The following is a 19536-nucleotide window of genomic DNA, read 5'->3' as shown; positions in this document are numbered from 1 at the left end:
CACAAATGAGCACGCTTGTGTTCTTATTAATTGACTGGTTTGTCCCAAAAGCTGGTCTTGTGAGGTTTCTGGAATGAGTGGCTGAGAAACCTGTAGAGAAACGTTTCGTTTAACACATTTTTAATATTTTTGCTTTCATTGCCGATATTACACATGGTAGCAAGGAGATCTCTAAATACATTTCAGTTCATCATATTGCTAAAACAGTGGATTAGCACAAAAGCCATATTATTACTATAAAACAAGTAGAAAATGAAGAACTTCTGATGACTTGTTTACTGTTATCATTGTGTTGAAATAGATGACTTTTCTTGTGTATAATGGTATGTACACACCTGTCAACTAGCTTGAGCTCAATTGTATGAGGGAGATCCATGTCGCTTTTTATATCTTCTAATATAATACCACGTTTACAACATTGTTAACAGACAAGTAAATAGGAATGAAAAAAAACAGGATTTACAGTGTACAGTATCTCACACTGTTGACCTGAATTTATTTGGCATGTACAGTATGTATCAAGTGTGGCAAGTAGCACAAAGGGAAGCTGGCTGCTGTTGTCCTGGCAAACGAGTCTGGGTCAGAAGATTTTTAACTAAAGGTTTATTTGAATTCATGTTTGAATATTAAATGATCCCCATTATTTATATTCTTCAAATCCATTTCAGCAACATTGAAACGAAAAAGTTAATCACTCATTCAGCCTCTAGTGAGAAGCACAGTATAGCATATGTAGGTGGAGCTATGTAATGACAGTACTATGAACAAGGGCACTTCGCTCTCTGTGCTTGTAGCAATCTGAAAATGTCTCTCTCTAGAAGATGAATGGACAACATCCACAGTCAAGATATGAAATATTTAAGGGTAATTCAATATACTCTGAAGCTGCCGTTTGGGCCGTTATGGGATGAAAACTCCCATTGACGCTTTGGAGTATATTGAATTACCTCCTAGTGTTTTTGTTGCCTGTGTGGAAAAAGAAATGTAATTACATGGATATCTGCCTATTATTACAATGGGCATTAAAATATTTTACTAGGAATGATACATTGGCAAAAAACAACAACATTGTATACACTGCCACAACCTGTCTTTAGATGTAGTGACGCCGGTAACAGTGAGTCAGGCTACACCTGTGCACCTTGTTCATCCCAGATACATAGAGATAGACGGGGGTTGTTCATTAAAAGTGCCAATCAGGGAACTATCGCGATGTAATACCCATTGATTTCAATGTTTCCGTACAACAGTGCCCCCCGATCAGCACTATCACAGTTTATTGAATAACCTCCAAAGTGAGTTGGCTAAGATAAAATTAAATGTAAAGAAGGAACCCATGCAGAAATTGATTAAACATTTTAAACTTACATTTTATTGTATTCTTGAGTTGGGTTGTGGGGTTATAGAAAAATAAAATACGGGGGAGGGGGGTAGGGACACAACGCAGAAGTCAGGTTAGTTATTTGCGTTCCATTCTATCTTGTTTTAATATCGCTACACACATTTTTGTCCTAAGGTGCCTTGCTGCGAGACTTTGGTGAGCATTTGTACAGATTGTAAAAATAATTCAGTGATGCATATGCTTTTCCAAAAAATCCATTTCCACCTTGTAGTGATATTTACAAAAATAAATCTCCTATGTGTATCTGACATGGAACTCTTGTTGGGGGATTTGAATACTAGTCTAGAATGATCTCTCTTTACTGTTATCTTTCTCTTTTGTTTTGTCCGACCACCATATCCTACAGGTTTTTCTTTATGTACAATACATAATAAAGTCAACTAAAGCAATTAAACTCTAGTTATACTACTGTTATTCCTACTGTATGTAAATAAGGACACTAAGCATGGTGAGGAAGAGAATATTATAGAGCTATACGGCACATGTGATGTACTCTTTAAACATATTTCAAAATTCCCCATTACTGATGTACAGTAGGGGCTACAATCCTTTGCTTTAAAGTGAGTTGATGTCCTCTCAAACATTGCGAGGTTTAAGCAAAGCAACGTGCACTTGGCATGTCCAAGTCTTTTTGCAATCTCATTAGTGATGCTTTAATGGACATCACAAATCACCTGGACATTCATAGAATTAGATCACTTAATATCCAGAAAGCAGCTTTATTATCAGCTGGTGTTCTCAAAGTGCCATGTGGACAATCTTTAGTTCCTATAAAACATACAAAATTACTAAATAAATAAAAACTCCCATTAATTTATTGTACCATTGTGTGTGTGTGTTTCAAAAAAGACAAATAATATTAAAAGGTAACCATCGTATTGTGTAAACCCGGTGATCTACATGTCTAACAAAAACGATTCATTCAAATAAATAACATTTCAAGGTCTAGGACACTATTTTTATCTTATAAAGTATGTGTCAATTAGAGAATAGTGGACGGGACACACACAATTATTTGTTAAAAATGGAGATCTGTTTGTGCGTACAGAATAGATGAGTCATCATTGTTCTTATACTTTAGTTAGTAATCTGTTGCACTCAATATGATCACTGGAGTCTCACAGACATTTTTCCTTTTTTATTGGACAGAGAAAAAGAAAGCACCGCGTTTCTGGGAAGTCCCTTCATCAGGTAGTGTGACTTCACCGAAACGTTACTCTTTCTTTTTCTCTGTCCATTAAAAAAAGAAAACATGTCCTTGATTTTCCAGTGATCATACTATTGAGTGCAAAAGATTTCTTAGTAAAGTCTATAAGTATATGTCCAGCATTATTTACCATGCTGTTTTGTTACTTTATACTGAAGCATATATATATGGCCTATTTGGGCTACAGTTTTTGTTTGTTTCTCTAATCCCAATTTTGAGTTAGCTGACATTATTGTTTGTTTTCTTATCATTGTACTTCCTTTTATCTTATGTTATGCCTTATGGCTTGTAACTTTGGTTTCCCACTACTGTGCTCTGCAATAGCCCGTCCAATCCTAAAAGGGGTTACATTATCTCACAGCTTCCAAACGGAATATGAACATTCTAAAGCTAACAAGTAATTGGTATGAAAATTGAACGGCCATACCTATTAAAATATGCTTACTTAAATATATGACTTAATTCTTAGCAACTGCTATGGGATAATTATTAGTATAATATTAGTATATTTTGTTTGCTAAGCTGATTTTTCAGGCCCAGAATGATTCCAGCTATTCTAAATCACTCTGAACAATTTGAACTATATACCCTTTTAGAGAACTTTCAAAAGCACTGCCAATTAAAGCATGTCAAACAAGAACTTTAGACTTCAGGGACGAAAGTGTGAACACTTAAAATATACAATATACATGATGCACCAAGCTAAGCAAAGCTGAATGCAGTTTACTGACTAATAAGTCTTACCTAAGTAATGGGAGGACATGAAAATTCTGTAATTATCCACTAAGGGACAGGAGCTATACCCAAACTGCAGATACAGTACATTAGTCATGGCAATGGAATCAAAGAATAGATTGCAGTATAGTTAGGATTCCTACTTTGGGGCCCAGACTTACACATGAAATGATTAAAGGTGAAACTGAAAAGAAAACACACCATTGTATTTGCTCTATTCTAACTGATTCCTTCCATCTAAATAAATCAGAGGTGTGTAAAACAAAACTGAATTATATGACCCAACCGCAAGTCTTCATTTGCAAAACATCTATGCACTTTAAAATAGATGTATTTTTAATTTAAGTTGCTTTATAATTATGTAGCCCTGTGTAGTTTTGGGGTTACATGCCTTTCTCCTCCTGTGCAATAATCCCTGTTAAGGGCAGGTTTGCCAGGAATAATCATGGGGTTTGCCCTCACCTCCCGTGTTGTGTATTATTCAGTGAAGGAAGTGACATCAGGCTCTATGTCCACTAACAGTGACACAGGGGTGGTGCCTACTGAATCTATATAATATGCAGCACTTCCTCAATTTAGTCAGTCTGCCTCACCACCTGAGTGAGGTGAGTCTATCCAGCAACCTGTCAGGGCTATGGCAGTGTTTGTGGCCCTCCCTCAAGGGAGTGGTGTGGAAGACTATTCCTCTTACTCCACCAGGGTGTAAGGGAAGAGCTAGACCTGCTTTCAGTGCCCTTGCCTGGGAGTGTACGGTCAGGAACTTCCTTTGGGTTGGCAACCTGAGATGAGTGGCAAGACGACCAGCCACCATGATGGGCGGCTGTCCATGTCTGCTGTTAATAAAGGATGCCAAAGAGAAAGAACGCTTCTGTCCTGATTGTGGAGTCAGTTGGGAAGAAGGTGCACATAGAGGTTCTCTTTCAGAGACTCTTCCCTACTACGCTGGGGGTCTGGAAGAGATGGAGGCGCTGTACCATGAGTGAGTATAACTCAGCATTACCTCATAAGCCAGTCCTGATGCCATTCCCCATAATATCATCAAGCGGGAGACTCAGGAGTCCTGTAAGCCAGCAGGTGCACCACACTAGTATGCCATGTAACAGGGGTAATAGTCCACATAGGGGGGGGGGGGGCAATATGAGATTGGCCCGGGCAAACACCGTTACAATTATAACAAGGTATTTTAGCTATTTATTGGAGATCTTGTCCTTTCTTTTTATGAGACACGTGCTTGCACAGCTTTGGCATTTTCATAGTGTTGATAGGGTGATAAATGGCTACAATTTGCAATCACAGGAAGTAATTGCATTGATGTCTGAAGAATAAATGTAAAGTTTATTTGTAGGAATTTGAAAACCACTAATACAAATTGTATGCTAAATATAAGCATCTTGGTTTTACATGTTTATCCCAAAACCTTTCTTTTATAGATAGCACTCGAAAAGATATATTTACGAAATGGTGCTATTCCATAAGACACCTTATATCCTTATTCACCTGAAGGGAATGGGAAAATGTCTTAGGCTGTGGCTCCAGTGCCTGCGCTGTATGCGCGCCTGCAAGAGCAGGAATTTCTGTTGGCGCAGCATGGTGCCCCCCCCCCTCGCAGCGGTCCCGGCCCCATTTTGGGGCGGCTCTTGTCCCTGCGTAGCCAGCGGGGACCTGGCCTTATGAAATAGCGCTGCCTAGTAAATATGGGCCTTTGGGAACCAAAACATGCATCAAACTAAAGCAAATGCCAACCAAAAATCACCAAGAACTTTCCTTGTCTGTCCTAAGACACATATTTTCATTGAGGGTTTAATTAATGCAAAGTCATTCAAAAAAATGTTTACAGATTTTCATGGATCATATATAAAATTATGAATAGTTATACATTTATTGGAGACTAATACATTAACCTTGAGTACATGGTGTGACTTAACATTTCTGATTTATTTGTTGTCATATAAAATACAAAATCTTATTAGACCACTGCATAAAGCAATATAAATTGCTTGGTAAACAATACACTAATATAAGTAAAAAGTATGTTAACTGCAACAATACGATGCAATTCAACTTTCTAAAACTGCATCTTGGCCAATTTAAAAATGTCTGTACTCAATGATGCAAACATGTAGGACTGAGATGAATCACCTCTTGTAACATTTTCCTCTTGGAAAATCACATGAGACTAAATGAGACGTTACATATATATATATATATACACTGCAGCAAACCGTCATAGATACATTTCAATTCGAACATCCCATCTGTCTTGCAACCAGAACAATTTTAGACAGAAAGAAAGATTGCTACATACACTTCATGTTATATTAAAAGGCAGAGAGAGCTGATGGACCTACACAAGTTTGAAAATATAAAACATACTTTTGATATTTAGAATAATCACATATATTTGATAGACAAAGATGTGCGATTTACGAACTACTGTATACCAAAAAATATATTGCATAATATGCATATGATATATAATTAATAGGCTTATTAACTTTTTATTCTAGGAGACACAGAAGGTCGTTGTGCTTGACATTGACTAGAATAAGGCTGCTCACTCTGGTATAGTACAGTGGGTCTTTGTATCTTTGATATTCAGCTGAATGACAGATGATTGGAAAGCTGCACTTTAAATACAGTCACCAACACAAAACTGAATATGCTATATTGTCTCCCACCAGCTCCAAAGCTGCTGGCCATTTCTATTGCCCTCAAACCCCCAAAAATTAAAGGAGAAAGCTTTTTCCTGTTAGAACACAAAATCAATATTTCAGGCATCTTGACGATTTTCTCTACTTTACGTTCTATTTTTACCTGAAAAGATAAAGTAACTACTATAGTTTTGTGAGTTACTCATCATCATTGACTTTCGTTTATTATTGGGGATAGAAGGGTTAAAAATATATATTTATACAAATATAAATAACGGCCTGGATCAAACTATATTTAAAGTGTTGCCTTTCAATGTCCCACTAATAATACAGCTGAATACTTTTTTTTTTTACTAGTGATATAATTTTATCAAAGTTATTCTATTGAAAAAAAAAACAAAAAAAAAACCCCAGCACAGCATGTTGAGTCGGGCACCTTGAGTCCTGTTTAGTTTAAATAATAAGGTTATGTGCAATGTTATTATGTACAATACATACAGTAGTTGCATTGTGTTGGCATATATTGTAATACTCAGCATCTACCCTACAATTTAATCCTATGGAAAATCTGTATTCTAAATTATACAGGTATTACCAGACATTAAAAAAGTTATGGTGGGTAAAAAAAAGTGACAAAAACCCTCCACCGTACAGTATACAGTAATTAAAAATACAAGTTGTGTTGCATTTGTATACCTCAGACAATTCTGCAACCCTGTGTTTTCCCATTATGACTTAGCAAACATGCTTCTACTGCAGCCAGGGATTCTGGGTATTGACATACAAATGAGCACAGATAAGAATTAAAGAGCTACACACAGCATGTCATTACCCAGAATCCCTGGCTAATAGATCTATCATGTCTATAGAAAGACGTTTAATAAAGCGTTTTAAAATATTTATAACAACCAAAAGTACCTTTTAATATTTTGTACAACAATAAGCCTTATGTGACATTAAACACTTTTTTTTTACAAATATAGGCAATAATCTTTATTAGGCAGTAAAGACTATCAAAGGAAAGAAGAGAGTGAATGAAGGAAGCAAAGGAGAATCCATCTGAAAAACTTCCCAGTTTTTATATTTCTTATGTTAGGTTTTATCGTGAATATAATTTAATTATACATATCCTTAGGTGCATATTCTCCACTAGCATTTTTTTGTGTGTGCTCGGCCTCTCTGTAGAGGTGGCCCTACATGGGTATTAAAGAGAGTGATGGATCTCTATAAGTCTCTTAGAAACAAGACCTAATCTAAGACCTGATATGGAGCTAATAAACAGAAATGATGTTTTGCCTGGTTTGTGAAACTGCTAAGCTTGCTACAATATTGTGAGGATCGGGCACAAGCTCCGTTCCAGAGTTTGATTCTGACGCTGCAATCCTCATCTACTCCTGCTGGGTGCACCCTGCACAGCAACGAATCAGCACTCTGGTTTCTCTTTCAGTCTCTGCTGACAAGCAGTTCCCGGATTGCCTGAATCACCCTCTATAGGCTCAGCCTTTGCACCTTTATTTGGCTGAGCATAACACTTGTTTCATGTGATGTGTGCTGGTCGCAAGCACACTGTTATTCCCTGCCCTGCCTTGTCCTCTTACTTTCCTTGCACCCACTACCCGCCTGTCCCCCAGCCTCCAGCTCTGTTATGGATCCACTACGCTGCCTTCTCCTACCCTCGACCGTGGCTATGTGACCCCTACTACTCTCACTTCTCCAACCCCAACTATTGAGAGATCAATAGTGTCCTCATTCTGAGGGTATGGTTTGTATAAGTGGTATCTTGCCTTGGGAAACTAAAATTTATTTACAGAATTCATTTGTCAGTTGAACAAACGTGTTGACGCGTTTCACATTACAGTATGTACAGTTTATGTACAGGCTAACCACGACCATGCATCTGCATTCAGGACGATACTTCGTGGTCCCAGCTCAGGGTATCTATATCCCCACTTCGGCCTCGCGGTTCAGTCCAGTCTGCGGTGGGCACCCGTTACAGTATGCTCAGCCCTGCAAACATGGTCCCTACTGAGGTGGGTGGTGTTTTGGCCCTGCACGACAGCTGGCTCAATAAAGTGCAACAGCACATAGACCAGACTATGAAACGTATGGATCTGATGCAATCCACTCTAGACCAGCTACAGCCAGAATCCCTCAATCCTGCTGTCCCAGCAGTGGCTGTCCCAACACCGAGTCCCGCCCACATCACAGCTGAACCCCGACTCTCGACCCCGAATCGCTATGGCGGGGATCCCCTCGTCTGTAGGGGGTTTCTAAATCAATGTTTCATTCAATATGAACTTACCCCTTCTCGTTTTTTGTCTCAGCGTTCAAAAGTCGCATACATAATTTCCCTGTTAACCGATGAAGCCTTGGCATAGGCATCTCCCATCTGGGAGCTACAGTCGGACCTCACAAGCGACATTTCTCTCTTCACTCAGGAGTTCCGAAGAGTGTTTGACACCCCAGGACGCAAGGTAACGGCTTCTTCCTCTTTCCTACATATTTCTCAAGGTAGTCGAACTGTGGCCCACTACGCAGTTGAATTCCGGACCCTCGCCGCAGAGACCAGATGGAACGATGAAGCACTGGTAACAGTCTTTTTACAAGGCCTTACGGAGAACCTCAAGGATGAACTAACCGCGCTGGAATGCCCTGCAGGGATAGAGGATCTCATCACCCTATGTATCCACATGGACCTGCATCTACAGGAGAGAAGAACCGAAAGGGTTCCGCGCAAAGGAGGTACACAATCTCTTTATAGTTTTTCACCGGCTTCCAGTACTGACTATTCTCCAGATGAGACGAGGCAATGCAACTCGGGGGTAATAGCTTATCGACCAACGAGAAGCAGCGCAGACGCAGCTCCAGTCTGTGTATGTATTGCGGTGTCGCCAGACATCAGGCTCTTCTTTGTCCCAATAAGTCGGTAAAATGCCACATCCCAGTGAGGAAAGGGAGAATCACACTGGGAACTCTACATACTTCTCCCTATAGTCTACCTTCTAGGTTGATGCTGTCTATCAAATTGTCCGGGAAATCCTTTGCGGTCAGGGCACAGGCCTTTCTGGACTCCGGGTCAGAGGACAGTTTCATCGACCAAGGTTTCGCAGAGAAACATGGTATCCCGTTGATACAGAAAAAATCTCTGGTAGCTTTGGAAGCGATAGATGGCAGATCCTTACAACAGCATTCATTTCCTTGGAGACGGTTCCGCTACGGTTGGAGATAGGTATGAACCATATGGAAAAGATCCGATTGGACGTAATCTATTCTCCTAATATTTCCGTAATTCTAGGATTACCATGGCTCCAACTTCATAATCCTTTCTTGACTGGGCGGAGTCTTGGCTTGTCCATTGGAGTTCACAATGCCTAAAAAACTGTTCCGTTCCTTCCCAAATGCTGGCTGTCGCTTCAGTGCCATCTGAGCAACAACCCGAACCACCCAGTATCTACTCTTCCTTTCAGGACGTATTCGACACAGTTCAGTCCGAGGAGCTGCCTCCACATCGGACCTTCGTCGGTCCCAATGATCTTTTGCCGGGTTCAGTACATCCCAGAAGAGGTTCATATCCACTCTCACCTCCGGAGAACTGCTCCATGAATGAGTACATAAAAAAAACCTTCAGAAGGGATTCATCCGGAAGTCTTCTCCCTCTGGCGCAGGGCTTTTCTTCGTTATAAAGAAAGATGGAACACTGCATCCATGAATTGACTACCGAGGACTCAACAAAATCACGGTAAAGAATCGATATCTGTTACCACTCATTCCTGAACTGTTTGACAGGTTGCAAGGAGCCTCTATTTTCACCAAATTGGACTTGTGAGGAGCCTATAATTTGGTAAGAATTCATCAGGGTGATGAGTGGAAGACGGCTTTCAATACTCGTGATGGACACTACGAGTATCTTATTATGCTATTTGGACTTTGCAATGCTCCAACGGTATTTCAGAACTTTGTGAACAAGATATTTAGGGATCACCTCGACAAATACGTCATCGTATACCTTGATACTGATCTTCTCTAAATCAGCACAAGAACATCCAGACCATGTGAAGCAAGTTCTGAGATGGTTGCGGGAGAATTATCTGTTCCCTAAATTAGAGAAATGACAATTCCATCAATCCAGTACCTCTTTCCTGGGATATATCACCTCGGATACTGGATTAGCCATGGATCCTGCCAAAGTCAAAGCCGTTCTGGAATGGCCACGCCCCTTCAGCCTGAAAGCTGTTTAGCGGTTTCTAGGCTTTGCAAATTATTGCCGCTGATTTACAGTATACAGAACTTTTCATCCGTTCTGGCGCCTATCACCGCATTAACCAAGAAATAACCGGATCCTTCTCAATGGTATGCGGAAGCAGCAGATGCATTTGACAGACTAAAGACAGCTTTCGCTTAGGCTCCAGTGTTGGTGAACCTGGATCCCGCTTTACCTTTTACCCTAGAGGTAGACGCATCTGATGTGGGGGCAGGAGTGGTACTATCTCAGCAGAAAAACCCAAAGGCCAGTGTGACAGGGTGAAGTCAACCCCTATCAGTTATGCCTGGGAAACATATGTCTGAGTGCTTCATCCAGCACTCATAAGGGTTAACTCAGGTGGAAGCTAGCTAATCATGATGTAAGCTGACACCTGAGAGCCAGCAAGGTAGATAAGGATCTTGTTACCAGCAGTAGCTGCCTGTGTCAGATGAGAGCACATGGATAGATGTGCTGCTAGCCAGAAGGATACAGCACACTACTTACTGCAGCCAAAGTAAGATTTCTTTCATTTGTTTGCATGACTGCTTAAAAAGACTCTTACGGTTTGGGTATGGTTTAGCCAGCCAGCCTGCTAGCTAGGACTGCTGTGTTAGTCAGTTTTCTCCCAACATGGAGCAGGATTTATTTGCTTAAAGGGACAGTGTACCCGCATGTTATGTTGCTGTGGAGAAATAAAGCCACTGAACGTTTTCATTTATCCTGAAACTACACGTGTGGACTGTTCCCTGACCTCGGCTACAGGCTGTCCTGCCACAGCCAGATTGCACCCCTGCGCATTTTTCTCCAAAAAATACTCCCTTACCGAGCGGAATTATGACGTGGGTAACCGAGAACGTTTAGCCATAAAGATGGCTTTGCAGGAATGGAGACACTTGCTGGAGGGTACTGAAAATCCGGTGACCATCCTCACCGATCACAAAAATCTCTTGTACATAGAGGGCGCTCTGGGGTCACTCGGGTCACGACAGGCGCAGTGGTCATTATTTTTCTCTCGTTTCAACTTTATTATCTCTTAATTACTAGGATCCAAGAATATAAAAGCGGATGCACTTTCTCGACAATTCCTGGTCGACGACACAACAGAGGGCCGCTAAGAACCCATTCTTCCTCTGACTTGCATCATCTAGGCCATCAACTTTGACTCTCTAGAAGACATTATTCGGGATCAATCCTTAATCCCAAATGGTCTCAAGGTCCCTGAGGGACATCTTTTAGTTTCGCCAGGCTTTCAACAAAAAGTCTTAGAGTGAGGTCATACTGTAGTTCCAAAAGCTTGGGTCATCCTCGAGATAGGAGGACAATCGATTTACTGGAACAGAAATTCTGGTGGCCTGGGATTTGGAAGGATGCTAAGAGCTTTGTGTCTTCTTGTCCTGTCTGCGCCCGGACCAAAACACCCAGGAATTGTCATACGGGTTATTACAACCTCTTATGATTCCAGACCACCCTTGGACTCACATCTCTATGGACTTTGTGGTCGAGCTGCCCTTATCTAAGGGCATGACCATGGTCTTGGTGGTCGTGGATAGGTTCTCCAAACAAGCCCACTTCATCCCTCTTAAAGGCTTACCTAATACTGCTAAACTGTCGGAGGTATTCATTCGGGAAATATTCAGACTCCATGGAGTTCCTCAAGTAATCGTTTCGGATCGGGGCTCTCAATTCATCTCCGAATTCTGGAGGGCCTTCTGCCAACAACTTGGAGTGTCCTTACACTTTTCCTCTGCTTATCACCCCAGTCTAATTGACAAATCTAGCAGGATAACCAGTCCTTAGAACAATATATTTGTTATTTCATCTCGGACACTCAAGACAATTGGTCAGACCTCTTGCCCTGGGCAGAATTCTCCCATAATAATTTACGGAGCGACTCATCCCAAGAATCACCATCCTTTGTTAATTATGGCTTTCATCATTCTGCTCTTCCCTCATCAGGAGTTGCATCCGGTGTCCCAGCCGTGGATAACCGGATTCAGCAACTACAGGAGTTATGGGGGAAGATCCAAAATAACCTTCAGAAAGCGGTATCCACGCAAAAAAGGCATGCAGACCGGCATCGTCGTGAGATACCAGCCTATAATCCTGTTGACAAGGTATGGCTTTCTACCAAAAACATCAGGTTAAAGCACCTACGGTGAAGCTATCCCCCAGATTCATTGGACCTTTTCCTATCATCGAGAGGGTCAATCCGTGGCATACCGTCTTCGGCTTCCAGCTTCTATGAAGATCCCGTCTGTCTTCCATATTTTCCTACTGAAGCCTTTAGTACAGGATCCCAGGTCTCCTGTTCCTGCATCTCCTCCGGAACCTGTCCTGGTGGAGGGACAACAGGAGTTCGAGGTTCAGACGATCCTGGACTCCAAGCTATCCAGAGGCACTATCCAGTACCTGGTCCATTGGAAGGGCTTTGGCCCTGAGGAATGTTCCTGGATCGCCAGGGATCAACTTCACGACTCTCGCCTGCCTGATTCGAGCATTCTACCAAAGACACCTCTCAAAATCATCCCTGAAGCATCCGGAGGTCGCTCCTGAGGAGGGGAGGGGGGTGGGGGGGGGGGGGGTACTTTGAGGATCGTCTGCAAGCTCCATTCCCGAGTTTGATTCTGACTTGCTCATGACAAGCTTCCTCATCTACTCCTGCTGTGTGCATTCTGCACAGCAACAAATCAGCATCAGGGATGAAGGTGCTAGACACCGAAACGTTGGATGCTATATGTCTTTGCCAGTCATTAAAATTACCTGTTTGCATTAATTTGACTGCATCTCTCATTGGTGTTCTCGGCTCCCTCCCTCATGTCTTCCCCTGTACTGTGCCTCATTATCATTGCTATGCCTTTTTTGTTTTTCATTTTGGTATTTTTAGGACCCCTTTAGTGACATTTTAAACGCTGGTTGTTTGTTCTAATGTATATAAATCCTTGAATGATATATGATTTATTTCATATATAGGAGTAGATTGAACTAAGAAAATGTTGTAAATAAGCCTCCCCCTCTATTCAATGGGGAGAGAAAGTGTCAACACACATTTAACAAGGTGTAAGGCACATTTAGCAATATGTTTACTTGCATTCAGTTTGATTGATGGGAACACATTGGTAAGTACAGTATAAGCTGACACCGTCTCCTCGTGCTGAAAAGGCAGTATTGTTTGTATTTACTTCGCTTGTGACACATATAGATTTGTTTGCAATTTACAGTTGTAATTCTTGAAAACGCACAATAAACAGAAAAATAAGCTGCTCATTTGTTAACTATAAGAAATTGCTCTTTTCTTTGCATTTTACATTCTCAATTCCAACATTTTACTTAAAACATTTCAGACAATAAACATATTGCAATATATTACATTACCATTTAGGGAGACAACACATTTAGAAATACTTGCGTGCTGAAATGTTGGTGGATCCCAAGACAACCTCCAGAACACCAACCACAACAAATGGAGAGATTGCCTCCTTTAAACTTTCTTCACGTTTATTTAAGTGGAGTGCATAATTCTGTTGCTGATGCATGTTTGAATAGTTTTGTCTTTACAAAGTGCTTTCAATTACAGTAGGAAACCATTGCAAGTCTCAATAATTCTATGGCCAACACCTACGGAACTCTGTTCACTGTACTGACTATGCAATGCCAGATGAATTTCATTTTATAAGTGGTTATGAAGACTGCATCAATTACACACAGCTTCTCATGATGAGGATGGACAACACATTTAGTCATCAGAATATTATTTTCCTCATCAGTGAATATAAGACACCACAAATACTTTATGGCTGACAAAGCTGTTGTACTTGTTCCCTCACCATTGTTTGAGAGAAGGTAAGTCTCCTACCACGCTCATACCACCTCTTATGTTAAGAGGTATCCACCCCCATTCTTTTTCACCTTCTGTCCTACTCTCCTCAGATGAAGCCCAGAATTGATCTGACCTTCCCAATTGCATCACCAAATTTAACTTTATCTACTAAGGCAGATTTCAATAACCGTCCTAAGTATAATATCAGCCCAAATGTAAACTTAGAATCCAAGATTTTATTCTTCTATAATGTGTACCCACAATCTTAACAGTTACTCCATAAAGCATAGTGGATCAATGGTTTTGCACAGATTAACATGTTTGTGAGTTCATACAGGGTACACAAATAAGTTATAGTGAGCAAAAGTGATAAAAACCCTCCACCATACAGTAGTGATAACGAGCCCTTAGGAGCACATTCACATATCTCAGAAAGCAGACGCACAGCTTTTAAAGCAAAACATGGTTAAAGAAGTTTGCATGTCCAGCAAACCTACTCAGCCAGGAGTTTTTGTATTTTTATTATTATAGAAATTTCACAATAATTACAGAAAAACAAACGGTATTACTTCACATATGAATCAAACAATCACAGTACAGGTAGTGCTCGTTATCCAACGTTTCACTTTACAACGAATGGCATATCAAACGCTTTACAATGCAACCTCGACACCGGAATGCGCTATCCAACGCTCACCGCCACTGATTAACATGGGACTCACTTTACAATGGTTTCATAATCCAACGCTACTTCCAGAATGGATTCTGTTGGATAACCGAGGACTGTCTGTATTTACATAGTGTAATTCTCACATTTAAACATTTATGTGCATACTGTATCTACTATTCACACAATGTAATTATTTCCACTTTTAATTTTGTTACAAAGTAGTTCACACCTTCTTTATTACCACTCCTTATTTCAACTTCAACAATATCACTGATTTGTTCTAGAAATTATAAGTATATATATTTTTGTTGTGCTGATGTTTATTTTCCATTTGACCAATTAATTTCTATTCTCTCAGGTGACCCTGTTTAACCCATAGGGTTTCATCACTGTGAGTATGGTTGCTGGCCTTACATGGTAAAGCTGGTCATGCCTACATACCTGGTACACAACCAAGTTATGGTGAGTAAAAAAAAGTGGCAAAACCCATCCACCATACAGAGTATACTAATGTTAAAGAACACTAACTTACACATCCACGTGTCTCAGACAGGTCCCCAAACCTACCTTATCTTGTATGTTTTGGAGGTAATGCTTGGTGGTTATATGATGAGCCAGAAGGAAGCAGATGACATGGGACACCAAGAACATGGATTTCTGGTTGGAGCTAATGGCACCACAGACGCCATCATCTTTTAATGGGAATGGCTGGCAGTGGGCAGTCAGCAGCGATGTTGGCTGCCTCCAGAAATGGTCAATGTTTGGCATTCAACAAGAGACAGAATAGGGTTGGATCCTCATGCAATTTTTTGTCACGATTGTTCTGTGTGTGGGGGATCCCAATCGACAGCCCGGTACTTCCAAAAAGGTAAGCCTGGTGTTGGAAGATCAGCAACAATGACAGTGAGCATCACAAGAATGGCTCCCTTCCTAGAACTTTATCACAAAAAGAAAGCAGCTCATCTGTTGGGGGAGGGTTTTCAGGAGGGGATTTTGCATCATTTGCATATATGGAGGACTGTGGGGAATCAGGTAACTTGTGCTCTGGAAATGTGCATTTGGGCGTAGCTAGCAATATGGTTTTGAAAGAGGTGTTGTTGGATAGAATGGCGGGCCCCATCAGCTCACCTCCCCTACTTAAGCTCAAAAGGTCTCCACTAGGCGTAGAAATGACATGGGGTCTCTGTAACCTGGTTGGATTTGATGCACGCCGTGCATCAAGATTTGGCGCTGCTACAGGTTCATTTTAAAGGAGTAAGGCTGGGTTGGTCGGAAATTGTTTGGAGGCAGCTGTGGAGGGGTGCACGGGATGCCTGGGCTATTGCGTGCAGCCAGAAGAAAGTTAATAAAGTTGGTAAAGCTTTAGAAGAAGTGTGTGTTACAGTTGTTAGGCTGAGTTGTATGTAATCCAGATTTTGAATATGACACAGGTGGCCCTTTTATGCCTGATGGCATTTATGTGTCAGACACTGGATCTGTTTAAGGTTACTCTGCAGGATGTCTTGAATAACGTTTTTGGAGAGGTTGGAGGCAAGGCTTTAAATAGCCCATTTATGGCAGGTTTGATGGATGTTTTGTGGAGAAACTCTGCCAGCTGGGGCTCTAATGATTATTTATCCTGGATCTAAGTGTGCAGGAGAGCCGTATCCATGGGGTAGTTGATACCAGTGCCTTACCTTTAACGGTCATGGCTTGTTGGGCAGCACCTGACGGTGGAGGCAGGACTTGGCTGCAGGCCTCTGGGCCTATTGTATGGTTACGAGCATGCCAACAGGGTGGGGGTGGAGGGGGCTTTGGTGTTTACTTTTGGTTTAAAAACATGTGATATTCTTGGTAAAGCTGCTGCCAATTTTTACCATGGCTTTGTGTTATAGATAAGCTGATTTACATGTTGTACAGCAGTTCTGCAAGTATACTGTATGCATTAGTAGAAATGATGGAGTACAGATAATTTTTGTCTTTTTGATGTATAAAAAAAGGTGTAATATGAGTGAAAGCAATAGGACTGTTTTAAACTCTAGTGCTGTTTTTTGCACCTGTTTTGCACACATGTTGTCCCATTTGTCATCATTTCTACTATTAGATTAGTATTTGCTCTACTGCGCATTGTCCTCCAGTACCATTTTTTTTTCTGTTTTGCTTATTCCATGCTGCTTTGCAATCATTTATGTTGTAACATTTACATTTAACACATAGGATACTTCTCTCACTCAACAATACACCATCTGCTGTAGTTTAGGGGAACAAGTAACCATCGCCTGTACGAAGGATGCTCGTGACTCGTGATGGGTAACCCTGATACAGCTAATAATATAATCACTTCCGCACCTCCTACCAACATGATTACCTCATTTCCTAAATACATATTTTGCTAGCAAAGTTAAATCACTAACTCATTTTCTGTTGCACTAGCGTCTTCTCTAGTACTGCCTTCAGCTGACTATGAGCTCAGATGTCTGCTGCCAGTGGCACTATACATTTCCTGAACAAATCTAACATTAAAATAATCATTTATCAAAGCCTACAACTAGCTAGGCAATCACTCATATCCAAAAAGGATGATTAGAAATTAGGAGACTAATCATTTAAAAATGGTTTAACAAAGGATTAAAAGTACCATAAAATATAGACTATTCCCACAATGTTACAACATACAGATGCAATTTTACATTTTGATCCCTTAACTCAGGGGTTGCGCAAAGTGGGGGGCATGAGAATTGCTGGGGGTGCGGGGCGCGGCGGTTACAGAGACTCTGCGCTTCCCCGAAGGCGGTTAAATAAAATGCCATGGGGACCGCGCGAGGCCTCTGTAAATTCCCTCACCTTGGCTTCGGGCGACGTGTTGCCGTGGCAACACCAAGCCATGACGTCGCATTGCCATGGCAACATGTCACATGACCCGCAGCGTCTTTTGACGCCGGAGCCAAGGTGGGGGGGCACGAGCAGGCAGGGAGGCTCAGACTGAAAAGTTTTCGCACCCTTCCTTAACTCATCAGTTGTAACACTGTATTACTGTATTTTTCGACTCAGTGCTCTCAAAACCATTTAAAAAAAAAATGTTTTTGTGTATCGTGTATTAAAAGCCTAACTGGAGCAAACCTAGTGCAATTCTGTTGAAAAAACTGCATCAATAAAGTGCAGTTTGGTTGCAGCAAGATTTGCTCCCAATGTAAGACATATGACGCCTATGAGAGACTTAACAAGGCAGCATGGCAAGTAACAAACTACATATCTAAGTATCAAGCAAATGATGAAAATATTGATATGCTTCAAATATTTGTAATAAACTTGTTAGTTAAAGTTATGTTAAAGTGTGGGTAAATGAAAAATATATATTTGTGCACAAACGCCTTGATTAATTATTATATATGTATAATATTATTATTATTACAATTTTCTATTTTTATATTGAAATAATGTTTGCTATGTCCATTTATTGAGCAGAATCACAGATATTACAGAGCAGTGAATGCCAAACAAAGATATAGTTTACAGGAATGACACAAAATATTTGAATGAGGGGCCTACTACGGTATGAGTTTGAGAAATACATTTCAAAAGAAATTGAAGAACTGACTCCTCACATACTTTACTGTTCAGAACGCTCTGAATTTTACCAATGTGACTGTTGTATTCTTGCAGAACATTAAGTAAAACCAGCAGAAAGAATAGAGCGTTTGGATGGAAAATAAATGTAATGTAAATAGTTCCTGAACCACATGAATCTTTTTTTCCAAACTAAGAAATGTATACACTATTTAAAATCATGTAATTGTAAAGTTTAAAAGTATGTTGATATATAAATATATAATAGTTTCCAGTATCAGTTGTCCATCTTTAATCAAATTAATAATTTGTTGACAATTTGTAATAAATAATAATAGCATGTTCTTGTATAGCGCTGCTAGTTTTATGTAGCGCTTTACAGAGACATTTTGCAGGCACAGATCCCTGCTCTGTGGAGCTTACAATCTATTTTTTGGTGCCTGGGGCACAGGGGGGTAAGATGACATGCCCAACGTTACAAGCAGCAGACGCCGGGAATTGAACCAGGCTCCCCTACTCAGTGCCAGTCAGTGTCTTTATTCACTTAGCCACTCCTCCTCAAGTAATAAGTAATAAGTAATAAGTGTATATATACATATGCAGTTTCTGTACATTACATATTATTATAGTTATAGTTACGGTAGTTACATTATATAGTTATATAGTTTATTAGTGTTTATCTATCTATAGATTAAACTTATATTTGATAAATTAGCTTTAAAAAGTTTATTGTTGCATTAGCATTGCAGCTCTGTAACGTTACCACTGATCATTGTATTCGATAGTATTGGGGTGTCCTAGCCCAGGATGTGCTCAACTTCAGTCCTTAAGCACCCCCCAACTGGTCAGGTTTTCAGGATATCCCTGCTTCAGCACAGATGGCTCAATCAGTCCCTGCTTCAGCACAGGTGACTAAATCAGAGAGGCTGAGTCTTCGACTGAGCCTCCGATTGAGCCACCTGTACTAAAGCTGGGATATCCTGAGAACCTGACCTGTTTTTTTTTTTTTTGGGGGGGGGGGGGTGAGCTTGAGGACAGGAGTTGAGCACCCCTGACCTAGCTTATTGCCTTACAATTTGAGTATAGCCTGCCCAGCTCCCTATATGGTTAAGTAAACAGAGTACTATATGGCTGTCAGGACATGTGGCCAAAGTTGAAGTCAAAAAGAGGAAAAGGGACGTACAGGAAATAGGACACAATCTTTTTCTGAAATGATCTGACAGGAAATGACACTGAGTCAGCCTTATATAACCGTGGTCTGTTAG

Source organism: Ascaphus truei, chromosome 7 (assembly GCF_040206685.1).
Source record: "Ascaphus truei isolate aAscTru1 chromosome 7, aAscTru1.hap1, whole genome shotgun sequence".
Lineage (NCBI taxonomy): Eukaryota > Metazoa > Chordata > Amphibia > Anura > Ascaphidae > Ascaphus > Ascaphus truei.
The sequence above is the reverse complement of the archived record's forward strand: the minus strand, read 5'-3'. Positions refer to the sequence as shown.